Source organism: Giraffa tippelskirchi, chromosome 8, assembly GCF_054371585.1.
Source record: "Giraffa tippelskirchi isolate mGirTip1 chromosome 8, T2T-mGirTip1v1.2.pri, whole genome shotgun sequence".
Taxonomy (NCBI): Eukaryota; Metazoa; Chordata; class Mammalia; order Artiodactyla; family Giraffidae; genus Giraffa; species Giraffa tippelskirchi.
In genome coordinates this window covers 33,138,514-33,154,001 of record NC_137282.1, presented here as the reverse complement: position 1 = coordinate 33,154,001, position 15,488 = coordinate 33,138,514, and the positions used below count along the sequence as shown (strand labels likewise).

Below are 15,488 nucleotides of genomic sequence, written 5' to 3'. Positions count from 1 at the left end.
GAATTCCAAGAAAAGAAACAAATGAAGAAGTAGCACACTTTTAAGCTGTAACATTAGACTAGGGCTTCAAATTTCAATCTGTTTTTATTACGCATAATGGAAGCATACCTGATAGTAGACCCATTTATGAACATTCTTAAAATACTATAATCCAAATACACTAAAGCTGAAACAAGCATATGGAGGATCATATGAGAAACTATCCACAATACATATTCTTATTTTTGTGGGGAAAATGATCTGTGATTTTTTTTCAAAACTACTGGTTTCAATGTTGTATTTGCTTTAATAGTAATAATGTTTCAACTTGCATTTAAATCCTATTCCTCTAAATATTGTTTAACCTACTTTATATGATTTTTGTTTTCCCTTCAGTATTAGCCTCAACTCAGAATGGATTTACAACCATAAGCATGTGTTCCATACCTTGCTTGTATCAGAGACTCTTACCATCCCAGGAACTGAACTTTTGGAAAATGTTATCACAGGTCTCACATATCGAGTTTTAAGGAAAGAGAGAGTGGCAATTTCAATTCTAGAAAGTACATGATATCAGGTACCTTAAGTTGCCCTCAAATGCTTTGGACACTTTTATCTAAAACCTATTTCTTTGAGATCCATGATTATTTCTGCCTATGACATGATTACTTAGTTTTAATGACTGTGTCCAACAAAAATGATATCAAAGAAAAAATGCTGACAGGGAGAAGTTCATGTGATGCTAATATTAATAATAACAGAAAAGATCTTTACCCTGAAATTTAATGGAATATTTTCTTTCTCATATTATTCCTTCTAGAAGGTTGAGGTACCTATTCTGGTACTCTTTATACTTCTAAAAGAAGAACTTACATTAATATGAACTTGGTTTAAATAAATGGTGAATTTGTTGTTGTTCAGTCACTCAGTCATGTCCAACTCTTTGCAAACTCATGGACTGCAGCATGCCAGGCTTCCCTGTCCTTTGCCATCTCCCAAAGCTTGCTCAAACTCATGTCAGTTGAGTCAGTGATGCCACCCAAATATCTCACCCTCTGTCATCCCCTTCTCCAACTTCAGTCTTTCCCGGCATCAGAGTATTTTCTACTGAGTCAGCTCTTCGCATCAGGTGGCCAAAGTATTGGAGCTTCTGCTTCTGCATCAATCCTTGCAATGAATATTTAGGATTGATTTCCTTTAGGATTGACTGGTTTGATCATCTTGCAGTCCATGGGACTCTCAAGAGTCTTCTGCAATACCAAAGTTCAAAAGTATCAATTCTTCAATGCTCAGCCTTATTTATGGTCCAACTCTCACATCCATACATGACTACAGAAAAATCACAGCTTTGACAATATGGATCTTTGTCTCTGCTTTTTAATATGCTGTCTAGGTTTGTCATAGCTTTTATTCCAATGAGCAAGAATCTTTTAATTTAGTGGCTGACACCATCTGCAGTGATTTTGGAGCCCAAGAAAATAAAGTCTGTCACTATATCCATTGTTTCCCCATATATTTGCCATAAATGATGGGATCGGATGCCATGATCTTAGTTTTTTGTATGTTGAGTTTTAAGCCTCCCTTTTCACTCTCTTCACTTTCATCAAGAGGCTCTTTAGTTCCTCTTCTCTTGCTGCCACAAGGATGGTGTCAGTTGCATATCTGAGGTTAATGATATTTCTCTGGGCAATCTTGACTGCAGTTTGTGTGTCATCCAGCCCAGCATTTCGCATGATATACTCTGCATAGACGTTATATAAACAGGGTGACAATATACAGACTTGACCTATTCCTTTCCCAATTTTGAACCAGTCAGTTTTTCCATGTCCGGTTCTAACTCTTGCTTCTTGAACTGCATACAGGCTTCTCAGGAGGTAAGGTGGTCTGGTATTCCCATCTTTTGAAGAATTTTCCAGTTTGTTGTGATCCACACAGTCAAAGGTTTTAGCATAGTCAGTGAAGCTAAAGTAGATTTTTTTTTTCTGGAACTCTCTTTCTTTTTCTATGATCCAACGGATGTTGGCAGTTTGATCTCTGGTTCCTCTGCCCTTTTGAAATCCAGCTTAAACATCTGAAATTCTCAGTTAACATAATGTTGAAACCTGGCTTGGAGAATTTTGAGCATGACTTTGCTAGCATGTGAAATGAGTGCAATTGTGTGGTAGTCTGAACAGTCTTTGGCATTGCCCTTCTTTGAGATTGGAATGAAAACTGATCTTTTCCAGTCCTGTGGCCACTGCTGAGTTTTCCCTATTTGCTGGCAAATTGAGTGCAGCACTTTAACAGGATCATCTTTTAGGATTTGAAACAGTTCAGCTGGCATTCCATCACCTCCATCAGTTTTGTTCATAATAATGATTCCTAAGGCCCCCTTGACTTCACACTCCAAGATATCTGGCTCTAGGTGAGTGATCACACCATCGTGGTTATCTGAGTAGAAGGACATACACTCATCTTCTGTGAGAACACCAAAATGGCAACTGGCTGCTGAACAACCATCAACAGGAGAATGTTGTTGTTTTATTGTGTTTAGTCACTCAGTTGTGTTCGACTCTTTGCAGCCCCATGGACTATAGCCCTCCAGGCTTCTCTGTCCATGGAATTCTACAGGCAAGAATATTGGCGTGGATTTTCATGTCCTCCTTCAGGGGATCTTCCTGACACAGGGATAGAACCCAGATCTCCTGCATTGCCGGCAGATTCTTTACCATCTATGCCACCAGGGAAGCCCAGGAGAATGGTGCATCTCACCAAAAAAAGATACCCCACATCCAAGGGAAAAAGAGAAACCTCAACAAATCAGGAGGAAGGGTGCAATTGCATTTAAAATAAAATCACAGACCCACCAGAGACACGTGAAGGGCACAAACAAAGCCTTGTGTGCACCAGGACTGAGGGAAAAGAAGCAGTGACTCCCACAAGAGACTGAGCCAGGCCCGTATTTGTCTGTTTGATTGTCTCCTGTGGAGGCACAGATCAGCAATGACCTGCCATGGGGACAGGTGTTCTGGCTGCAGCAGACCTGGGAGTCGTGGCATGTGGCATAAGTTCTCTTGCAAGAGGTTGCCATTAGCCCCACTATAGAGCCTCTAAGCAGACGATCCACAAACCGGAGAACAATTTTACCAAATTTCTCACACTGTTGCAGAAGTTCTAGGGCCCACAACAGATTTCCCAACCTGGGGATCTGGCAAAAGGACTAAGAATCCCCAGGGAACAGACTCTTGCAGGGTACAACAAAACCTTGTGTGCACCAGGACCCAGGAGAAAAGAGCAGTCACCTCACAAGAGACTGAGCCAGACTCTTGTCACTTGCCTGTGAGTGTCCAGGAGTCTCTGGCAGAGGTGTGGGTCAACAGTGGCCTGCTGTGGGGTCAGGGGCACTAAATACAACAATCCTGGGAGTCACAGCATGCTGGCGTAAGTCCTTTTGAAGGAGGTCACCATTACCATCATCACCCCTACCATAGTTTGGCCTAAGGCCAAACAGGAAGGAAACACAGCTCCACCCGTCAGCAGAAATTGTATTAAAGATTTACTGAGCATGGCTCTGCTCAGCAGAGCAAGACCCAGTTTGACCCACAGCCAGTCCTTCCCACCAGAAAACTACAAGCCTCTTACCCTCATCCATCAGAGGCCAGACAGAATGAAAACCATAAACACAGAAAGCTAACCAAACTGATCACATGGATCACAGCCTTGTCTGATGCAATGAAAATACGAGCCATGTCATGTAAGGCCACCCAAGATGGATAGGATATGATGGAGAGTTCTGACAGAACATGGTCCAGTAGAGCAGGGAATGGCATACCATTTCACCATTCTTGCCTTGAGAACCTCATGAACAGTATGAAAAGGCAAATGGTAGGATATGACCTCGTAATTATGATAATTAATTTTATCTCTTAAAAAATTAGGATATTTGGTTCATTTTATCTTCTACCCGCAAAGTAGCAGAGTGCATCATTACTGTCTCAAGGTTTGCCTGAGAAGAGCTGCTGGGGAAGGTGTTACGAGTAGAGATGAGCTCATGGAAATTCCAGGCCACATCACTTGTGTCCACAACGATCCCGAGGTGGGCTGAGTGGCCACTTTCTTCCCCAAAATTCTCATTAATGAAATACAGGATATTTTCAGTCTCTGGTCTTAGAGCAAAGCCTCTCATAGATGAATTCATTTGTCAGTGCAAATTTCAAACTCAATCTGATAGATTTTTTTAAATCATGAAACCCTCATAAATAAAGAAAAAGTGTCACCATGATTTACATTTACCTTTCCACTGCATCTCCGTCTTTGGATGCACCTCTCCCTGCCTGAGTGTCTCTGGTTCTCTAATCAAAAGAAACTGTGTGATTTCAGGTCAGCCTTTGAAATGAAATCCCAGCATGCTTCGATGCAAAACTGTTTTTATGTTTACTGTGGAAGAATGCTGTGAAAAGATGGCCAATTTACTTTTATGACAAACAACCCCCTCCACACACACACACACAGACACATACACATTCTCATCATATATACTGATACCTTTACTGATACATGTTGAAGTAAAATTAATCATTACATCGCCTAGGTGATATTTAAGTACATAAAATGCACAATATATTTGTACATTTAGAGACAGAATTTAATAAAAGTCCAGTGATGTTATTTTTTTATTTCAAAAACTAAAGATAATCTGTAAAACAACTCTTAAGAAGAAAGATTACCCTGAATTTTACAGATTAAAAAAAAAAACAAAACCTGAATTCAAAGCAGTTAAATAGTCAAAGTGGTTAAAAATATTCTAGCTAATAAGTAGTAGAGATGAGGATGAAATATTGTCTTATATAATAATGAGCATTTTAAAATTAAGTATTTATTCACTATTATTATAATCTTAATCTCTCTCAATAGAACTGATATTGATTGATTAAAAGTATATCACTGTCATAAAAACCAACAAAGCAATTTTTATAAGATGACACTGTTTATCTTGATTTTTAGATTTGCATTTAAATATTTCTGAGTGGTATTTTTTTTTTAATCATATTTATGTTTTCTTTAACCAGGGGGCTAGAGAAAGGCAACTAAATTACGTCCCTTCAGGTTAATTTGGACTACAACCAATTTTGCTCACGTTTTCTCACCTGAGCATATTTATTGATCCAAAATTAAAAGTGATTTATAATATTTTTTTGTCTGTCTTCAAACATTATGACATAGAAAAGTTGCAATATAACTTAGCATTTCTTTCTGCTCCTATTTCTCCAATCAGTGTCATTTTCATGGAAACAAAAAATACTTCAGCAGAAATCTTTGAAACAACTACTGCAGTATTTACATATGCAAATATATGATAGATATTAATTTTTAAATATATGAACTTGAAATTGAGTGATATGAAAATTACATTTTTAGAGTCAATAAAATGCATACACAGATGTGTGTTTCTAATTAATCTGTGCTGGATAAATTTCTTAGTATTCTCTACATGTGCTTTCAGTATTTGGTATTTTTTTATGCTAATGAAAAATTAAGTATGGTTGTCTATCATAATAAAAGACTAAAGCAATATATAATATCATACATTCATATTACATTTAAACGAACACAAGATTTTTCTTATTCAAGGAGTATATTATTTATATTTACACTGTAGCATGATATATATGTAAGTTGACAAATCTAATTGTCCATCTTGACTTTGCTCTTATATCTATATATGAATATCATTAGAAACATGAAAAATTCCCTAAAAAGGAAGAGGTTTAAGTTGAAAACACATATTTTTTTGGTTGGCAATCAATCTTTTTTTGTACCTTTAAGTTCTTTTCATGCTACTTTCAATACTCACCTAAAAGTGTGAAAGATCTCACAACTTTATTAATTTAGAATAAAGTCATGTTTTGTTGAACATTTTAGCAGGTATAAAAATATAAAAATCCATTAAACATAAATACATCACATCTTTTGTAAGATGAAATTTTGTGAGGAAAATGCTTAGTGGTATAGGTCATTAGTATCTGTATAGCACATATAACAATTTTTATTTGTTTATATATTTTATGGAGTATCTCCTGCATTAAAACCCTAGTGCTATTGATAGGAACTTTGTTGATTTTATTTATGAACAAATATCCAGCACTTAGAATTCAGATAGACTTACAGCTGAATTTCAGGTAACCTGTTATGAATAAATGAATTTTATTTTTTACAGAATTGTTTAGGAATTCAATATGCATCATAAATGTATTATCATCAAGTACTAAACTCATGCAAGTAGAATTCATTTTTTACTAGACATTTGATGCTTTGCCATTTTGTTTTTTACTCAAAAGATATGCTTCAATAGGTTGAAAGTCATGCTATAGTTGCATCGAACATCTTGAAGACTATAATTTTTTCTGGTACAAAATATAGAACAATTTTTCTTTTCCTCCATATTTTTAAACCGAGTAAAGCACAGTGTAAAGGATGGAACAGATGAAGATGAGGTGGTGCTATTGGCTGAACTGTGTGCTGCCCCCAAGTTCATATATTAAAGTCTTGACCTCCAGTGCCTCACAATATGACTGCATGTGTGGAGAGATACCTTAAAGAGGTAATTAAGTTAAAATCTGACTGCTGGAACAGTTCTAAAGCTCACATCCCAATATCTCTTTGTCCAAATTCCCTCTTCTAATAAGGACACCAGTCAGATTTCATTAGGGTCTACCCTAAGAGCCAAGTGTTATATATTTTATTTTTTCACTTTAACATCAGTGTAAAAGCTATTAAATATCATCTTCAAAATGTAGATTTCTCTAAACTCAGTTTTTACCCCCAAATTATAATGCTGATTATATAAAAGGCAGTTTTCTAAAAATGGAGGTGCTTATACTTCACAACGCATGAATAACTCAATTAGAATCAGCTCACGGATGGGGATGAGCAGCAAAATTGTTTTAATTAAGAAACAGAAGTATCCAAACTGAAAAAAAAATACTTTAAAAAATTCTCAATCCCAAAAACTACGATACCATTTGATTCCTAATTCTCTCTCAATGATTCAACAAATCATGTGGGATAATATCAATATATAACCCAAGTTGAAACAGTTTCAATTTTACTCCTACTTCACTGCTACCAGCAGAGTCTATGCTTCTATCATTTTTTACATAAAGTACTACAAAAATCCCATTTCTCATCTATTTCCCCCCACCCACACCCCACCTCACATAAAATTTTTCTTCATTCACCAGAGTAATACTAGTAAAACAGAAATATGATTATTCCCTTATTTATTCAAAACCATAATAATTTCCCCTTTTATACAGAATTAAAAAATCTTAATCACGTGGCCTAGGAGATCATAATGAATTGGCTCCTGCTGAGGTAGGTCAATTGCTGTGCAATTCCTGTGCATAGGAATATCCTTAGTGCATTATTTCCTTTGGCAAAATGTTTTGCAAATCCTCCCTTAAAGGGATAGTCTATTTCCTCACATCAAAAACCTGAGTTGGCCTTCTGACTTATTTACACAATAAATAGAAGGCACCAGGAGTGAGTGTGTGAAGGTGTCACACATACAACATGACAGACCTTGAAATTTTGCTCTCTCTGGACCCCCACCTCTGTCACAGACACCAGGCTGAGCAAGCAAACAGCAAGATGAGAAACCACATAAAGAGACAAGTCATCCTGGTGAAGGCCACCCTGAACTAACTAGCCCCCAGGTGACAGCAGAAGAGAAATCAAGCCCAGCAGAGATTGACCTAGGCCTATAGATGCCTGTGAAATAAAAAATGGTGTTTTTAGACTACTCAAATTTTAGAGTTGACCTTTTGTGAGCAATGTCTAACAGATATACCTGTGTACCTTTCCAAGCTCATTTCTTACCAGTGGCCATCTCTCCTTTGTCTCTAGTCTCAATGGCCCTCTCTTAAGTCAGGTCTCCATGTTGCCTCTGGGATTTGTACCTGTTGTTTCTTCTGTCTGCAGTGCTCTTACAGGAGGCTTTTCCAAGGACATGGATTTTTCTCACTTTCTTCTGCCCTCTGTTCATTCCCTCTAAGAGGGTTTCACAATCATTATCCTTTTCCCTCCCCATGCTATTTTTGTCTGTAACAATTATCCCTCCTTGATATTGCTTGTTTATTGTTTGCTTTCTCCATACGAGGATGTACGTCCACTGAGTACAGGAGTTTTTTTATAGTCAGAATTTAAAACTGCCTGGCACATGCCCTTGATGAATAAATCAAAGAAATCTGTGGATTTAAAGATATATTAAAGACATTACATTATTTATAAAAAAAAGTCTTATGTTCTTTTGAAATATCTCCATAGAAGAATATTAGCTCAAACAAGAACTATAGAGAAAATCCCCTTATTACCAAAGACAGCTGTGACAGGTTGAAAAAGTATTGTCATCTTTCTCAGATTTGAGTTGACCATTTAAAAATAATGGAGAAACATCAGAATTCTTGATATCAGGGTTGGTAGATAATGAAGAGGGGCCATCATATTCCAGAAAATAATTTGAATAAGTATCTCACTGAATGTTTATGATTATTTTAAAGCATGCTATTTTAAAGCAACTCATAGCTTAAAACTACTGATGCCACATAGATGACTTCTCCCTTATTCATAAAAATGATATACAAGCCATATTTATTCAACCAACAGTTCCCTGAGATCACCTTGGGTGTAGAGTCTGAAATAGACGTGGGATTGCCTTACTTGGATATTAAGCTTTATGGAGCAGCAACTATTCATTTGCTCCTACTTTGTATGAAAAGGATGCTGCAGACATAGAACAGTAGGTTTTCAGCAAGGCTCCCCAGGAACGGGCAGTGAAGTGCTTATTAATGCTTGTAGAAGCCTCTAGACTTAAACCACTGACTGCATCACTCTATGTCCTCATGTAACTCAATTCTCCCTACATCAGGTTTATAATGTGGCTCAGGAGAAGGATACAGATCCACTGGAAGAAAAGGCAAACTTGTGTCCAACTGCAGTTTAACTGCGGTTTTTCCCTCTCAAAACTGCTTAGGTAGTTTTGCCTGATATTAAAGGTTAAGGAGATGGAAGTATACGGATATTTTCATTTTACTGTGATGAAAAAGTGGCAAATATTTTTGAAAACAAACATAGGAATTTAGTTTACCTTCTGTTCTGAACCCAATGCATGCACGCGTGCTCTGTCATGTCCATCTTTTTGTGACCCATGGACTGCAGTCTGCAAGGCTCCTCTGTCCATGGGTTTCTCCAGGAAAGAATACTGGAGTGGGTGGCCACTTCATCCTCCAGGAGACCTTCCTCACCCAGGGATCAAATCCTTGTCTCCTGAGTGTCCTATATTGCAGGCAGATCCTTTACTGCTGAGCCACTGGGGAAACCACTTCTGAACCCAGTGCCCGCATGAAACAAAAAGAGAAGTAAACAACAAGAAAAAATCTTGCAGTTTCCACAGAGAAACCATAAATAATCATTAGTTAAATCCATTTCACCTGTAACCTGACTTCACTAACCAAGGTGGTTGTAATTGTTATTACAAAAGTCTCTCTCCTGCCCTCTAGCATGTAAGCTTAACAATGATATATGTGCCTCAGTTATTTTTCCAGAAACTTGGAATCAGCTGTGTCTAGTTGGAGCTGCACTGGTTAGAAGTGACTGGACAGGACCCCTGACGCTCCAACTGGACATGCATGAGTGGGTGATATTTTACCGGAGAGGGCTTAAAACTCCGCCCGTAGCCCGTGCTGATGCCACCATCTTTACGGTGGAGAACCCCTGTGGCTTAGTTATGCCTGCACAGAACTACTAGTTTTCCAATCACTTTTCCCCACCCTCCCCAGGCTCCCTACAATGCCTCAGACCACAAGGCTTCCTTTCTTATAAATACCTCTACCCCTTGCCTTCATTTAGGTGCATCCTCTTGTTTCCTCCCTTGGGTGCCTTATGAATAAATCCTCTCTTTGCTTCATGTTAAGCAAAAGAACCTGTTTCAGTAACAGGATCAGGATAGAATGATGCACCAGATACCATTAATGAAGATGAAAGGACTTAGTTCATAGAAAAGCAGATTTGAAATAAAGATATTGATAATTCAAAATAATATGGAATTTTAAGTGCCAAGAGGATACATAGAAATAAAAGATCAGTGGGCAATTATTCCTGGATCTAACTGCTACGCATTTTCAAAGTGAAGACGAGATTAAAGTACAGGGACTCACCTCTCTTATAATTGCAAGTATATGATGGACTAACCTGCTCAGATAAGTGAAATAAACCAGAAAACTCTGCTGTGTTGCTCCTCTTAGTTATTGTCCCTCCTGACTCTGCCTAAAATTATTTTCTGTAGATTTATAAGGTGGTTGTTTTCTGTTTATTATCAAGGTATTTTAGGTGTCATTAACGGATGCTTCTCTGGTGGTTCAGACAGTAAAGAATCTCCCTGCAATACAGACCCAGGTTCGATCTCTGAGTCAGGGAGATCCCTTGAAGAGGCAAATGGCTATCCATTCCAGTGTTCTGACCTAGAGAATTCAATGGACAGAGGAGCCTGGCAGGCCACAGTCCATAGGGTTGAAAGAGTTGGACATGACTGAGCAACTAACACTAGCGTGGTAATTGTTTATTTTACCAAAACCTGGAACTAGATGCCCCCTGTCCATTGACATTTGAAGTAAATATTCTTATAGTTTAATTTAGCTCTGTCATTTTAGGTTTCTCTATGTCCTTTTGACTTTCATTATGCTCTTCTTTTCCTGCCTTAATATTTGTTTGGATGTCTTTGTAATCTATTTAATTGGTAGAATTTTTTTAGTTACATCACATTAATTTTTGTGTCCCTCTGTATCTTAAAAGGGCTTCCCTTGTAGCTCAGTTGGTAAAGAATCTGCCTGCAATGCTAGAGACCTGGGTTCGATTCCTGGGTCAGGAAGATCTCCTGGAGAAGGAAACGGCGACCCACTCCAGTATTGTTACCTGGAGAATCCCATGGACAAAGGAGCCTGGCAGGCAACAGTCCCTGGGATCGTGAGAGTCAGATACGACTTAGCAACTAAACCACCACTACATCTTATGAGATATACCTAAACTTTCACTTCCTGTTTAGATTTAGAATTATGCCAATTTGAATAAAATTTAGAAACCTTGCTAATAAAATTTAGAAATATGGGTGCTATTGACCTCTCATGACCATTTGTCATAATAATTTTGTATGTGTAAACTTATATGTATTATATATAAATTTATATATCACTGCTTCCCTTGTGGCTCAGCTGGTAAAGAATCTACCTGCAATGTAGAAGACATGGGTTCTATCCCTGGGTTGGGAAGATCCCTTGGAAAAGGGAAAGGTTACCCACTCTAGTATTCTGGCCTGGAGAATTCCATGGACTGTATAGTCCATGGGGGTCACAAAGAGTTGGACGCGACTCTTTGTGAGTAAGAACTTACTTAGACATTAACCATTTCTGTTACTATTCATTCATTTCTGAAGATTTAAATTTTTCTCTTCATTTATCCTAAGGATATTAAATTCTCTAGAATTCTATTAGGGCAGGCCTTCTGACAACAAATTTTCCTAGCTTTCTTTAGTTTATAATAGCTTTATAATGCCTTTATTCCTGAAATACAATTTTGCTGATTATAGAAATCTAAGCTGAGAATTCTCTTCTTTTAGCACTTTAAAGGTGTTTTCCACTGTCAGCTGATCTCCTTGGTTCTGGTGAGACATTTGTAATCAATCATTTTATAATTTTCCTTTTATATATAAAACATTATTTTCTTCTGTCTGCCTTCAAGTTCTTTTCTTCTTATCTTTGGTTTTTAGATGTCTGATTATGGTGGGTCTTGGCTGGTTTCCTTCAATTTCATCCTGTTTGGTGTTTGAAATTTTTGAATTTGTAAATTTATATATTTTTCCAAATATTTTGTCAAATGTTTTTCTGGTTCTATCTCTGTTACCTCTCCTTCTAGTATTCTGATTCAATAGTTCTGGAGATTTTCTTTTTTTCCTGTTTCATGGAAGATAAGAATAAGGAAATATATCAAATAAATGTTAAGAGATTCCATTACGGAAACTTTTCTACGTGTATTGCAATGAAAGTTTTGCTTTACTCACCAACACTTTATTATCTGAAAATTACTTTTAACATGAAAATTAAAAAAAAAATCATGCTATTCTAGAGGTATGAATCTTTTCCTCTTTGATCACAGTAATCATGAAAAAATCAGTCATATTGATGAAAATTGATAAAGCTCTGCATCTGAAAGTTATTTTAAAATACCATAAATATGTTCCTACATTCTTTCCTTTGCTAACACAAACAGCTCATTACAATTCTGAACCTTTTAGTAAAAGGATTAACACAGTCCTTCTTTAGATTCCACATGTACATAAAAATTAAATATCTTTTCATCCATCCTTTACTTGTAATCCAAACAGAAATAGCTGAAGAATGTAGTAAAGGCTTTATTATAAAAACTGAGCACACCCTCGAAGCAGATTAAAAGAACATATCTATTATTAATACTGATGTTACCAAGCATATTAAATGTTTTTTTTTTACCTGCTACAAATAATTGAACTTGTATAACCACTGTATGTGCATATACTGAGAATTAGCCACATTCTGTTGATTGAAGTAGTTGATGGTTTAAGGCCCCAAGGTCTAAAAGCAGTACTATTAATCTACTTATATATTTAAACATGAAAATAATATGTTAAACACCTTTGAAGCCTTGACTTTCTATTCTCTCTATATTTAGCTATTTAGAACATAAATGTAGCAGTTGTCCATATCTATAATTCAACTTATGATTATGTTTCTAAGCAGCATTCATCATTTGTATTTAGTAATTGGTCAAATTTTATGGCTTCTCTTGTGGCTCAGTGGTAAAGAGTCCATCTGCAGTGCAGAAGATGCAGCTTGGATCCTTAGATTGGGAAGATCCCCTGGAGAAGGAAATGGCAACCCACTCCAATATTCTTGCCTGGAAATCCCATGGACAGAGGAGCCTGGTGGGCTACAGTCCATGGAGTTGCAAAGAGTTACATATGACTGAGTACGCACACATGCAAATTATATTGGAGTAAAATGTTTATCATGTGTTCATTTATACAAAAAAAATATGAATTTGATAATTATGAGATTTAAAATTGTGAAGTGAAAAAATATAGCTCCTAGACCTCAAGTGATATAAAATGTAATTAAGATGAAAAGTCATACATTATTGAGATATCACATCACTGAACCAGGCAGAATGTGTTAAATAGCCTTGGACAATTAATATTTTGGTACTTATTTTTTTCTCATCTATGAAATAAATTTGACTCTGTATTTTTGAGGCTTCAAAAGCAGTTGCTAAATTAGTGCTCTTGACTCAAGTACTGTGCATCAAGAAAGGATGAGAGAGAAATGAGAGCTCCATGTCTATAAAAATATTAGAGTTTTCTACTTAATGTGTTTTTTATTAACTAGAAATTGAGATCAATTCAATTCAGTCGCACAGTCATATCCAACTCTTTGTGACCCCATCGACTGCAGCATGCCAGGCTTTCCTGTCCTTCATCAACTCCCCAAGTTTACTCAAACTCATGTCTACAGAGTTGGTGATGCCACCTAACACCTCAACCTTTGTCATCCCCTTCTCCTCCTGCCTTCAGTTTTTCCCAGCATCAGTGTCTTTTCCAATGAGTCATTTCTTCGCATCAGGTGGCCAAAGGATTGGAGTTTCAGCTTCAGCATCAGTCCTTCCAATGAATATTCAGGACTGATTTCCTTTAGGATTGACTGGTTGGATCTCCTTGCAGTCCAAGGAACTCTCAAGAGTCTTCTCCAACACCACAGTTCAAAAGCATCAATTCTTTGGCACTCAGTTTTCTTTATAGTCCAACTCTCACATCTATGCATGACTACTGGAAAACCATAACTTTGACTAGATGGACCTTTGTTGGCAAAGTAATCTCTCTGCTTTTTAATATGCTGTCTAGGTTAGTGATAGCTTTTCTTCCAAGGAGAAAGCGTCTTTCAATTTCATGGCTGCACTCAACATCTGCAGTGATTTTGGAGCCCCCCCAAAATAAAGTCTCTCACTGTTTTCATTTTTCCCCATCTATTTGCCATGAAGTGATGGCACCAGATGCCATGATCTTGGTTTTCTGAATGTTGAGTTTTAAGCCAACTTTTTCACTCTCCTCTTTCACTTTCATCAAGAGGCTCTTTAGTTCTTCTAAAGAAATAATTAGTAGCCAACTAGATAGAGGAATTGTCCCATCCTAAAAATAATATATAGACTATGCAGAATTAGATATTTGATGATATCACACTACTCTATTCTGTCCAAAGCATGGACTATGTAATATCTGTGTTTCATTTGCTGCTGCTGCTGCTGCTAAGTCGCTTCAGTCCTGTCCAACTCTGTGCGATCTCATAGACGGCAGCCCACGAGGCTCCCCCCGTCCCTGGGATTCTCCAGGCAAGAACACTGGAGTGGGTTGCCCTTTCCTTCTCCAATGCATGAAAGTGAAAAGTGAAAGTGAAGTCGTTCAGTCGTGTCTGACTCTTCGCAACCCCATGGACTGCAGCCCACCAGGCTATCCCTGTCCATGGGATTTTCTAGGCAAGAGTATTGGAGTGGGGTGCCACTGCCTTCTCCGTGTTTCATTTAAGAAAAGATAAAATCTTTAATGGGCTTTTCTTGTGGCTCAGCTGGTAAAGAATCTGTCTGCAATGCAGGAGGCCTGGGTTGGGAAGAGCCCCTGGAGAAGGGAAAGGCTACCCACTTCAGTATTCTGGCCTGGAGAATTCCATAGACTGTATAGTCCATGGGGTTGCGAAGATCTTTAATAGTGAAGATCCTCAAAATACTTCAACTGAGAAACAGGCCAAAGAAAATGTTTTTCATTCATTCACAAGAACCATTTATTTAGTTTTGAGTTGCATGGCCATCCATACCCATCTAAAAGAGAGGCAGTAAAATTTCTTTCTAGCAGAGAACACAGTTCTGGTGAGGAAGAATGAAAGTGAAGATGTTCAATAGACAGGGAGCAGTCTGTACCATAGAACACCATGATCCTTTTGAGGAAGTTTCATCAGTTCCACTTGGTGGAAGGATCAGTCAAAGTGCACAGAACACTACCCGTGCACGAGGGGGAACAAGTCACAGTCTAGGCCAAACTCGTTCTCCCAGAAACTGGCATCTTTATACAGTGACTACACCTGAAAACCACAGAAACAATTTATTTGCATTGGGAATAGAGCTAGCCTGGTTTCTGCTCTAGTTCCCAACTTCTCAATCTTGGCTTCTTCAACACCTCCATTGACTCTGAAAGCTACTTCATATCGTTCCATTATATTCCTCCTCCTTTTTTAAAATTGAAGTATAGCAGATTTACAATGTTGTGTTAGTTTCAGGTATAGAGCAAAGTGACTTTTATATGCATTCTTTCTCAAATTCTTTTCCATTATAGGTGACTACAAGATGCTGAATATAGTTCTCTGTGCTACATGGTAGGTGTTTGTTATTTATCATTTTATATA

The 15,488-nt window shown here is 37.5% G+C and overlaps 1 protein-coding gene across 8 annotated transcripts in view; it reads right to left on the bottom strand.

Annotated features, from left to right (window-relative positions):
• The window catches only part of LOC145518172 (uncharacterized), a 1,384,210-nt gene that overhangs the window by 1,306,663 nt on the left and 62,059 nt on the right, over positions 1 to 15,488 (bottom strand). For 2 of the 8 annotated variants that reach the window (XR_014062695.1, XR_014062705.1), the window contains 2 exons: positions 11,911 to 11,960; positions 11,752 to 11,821 (listed from right to left, as the gene is read on the bottom strand). The exons of 5 other annotated variants lie outside the window; for them this stretch is intronic. The gene's annotated coding sequence lies outside the window, so the exon portion shown is untranslated. Of the gene's footprint in view, positions 1 to 7,221; positions 8,205 to 9,103; positions 9,341 to 11,751; positions 11,822 to 11,910; positions 11,961 to 15,488 lie in introns of those variants that run through there. One more of the 8 variants, XR_014062701.1, reaches the window with a different exon arrangement.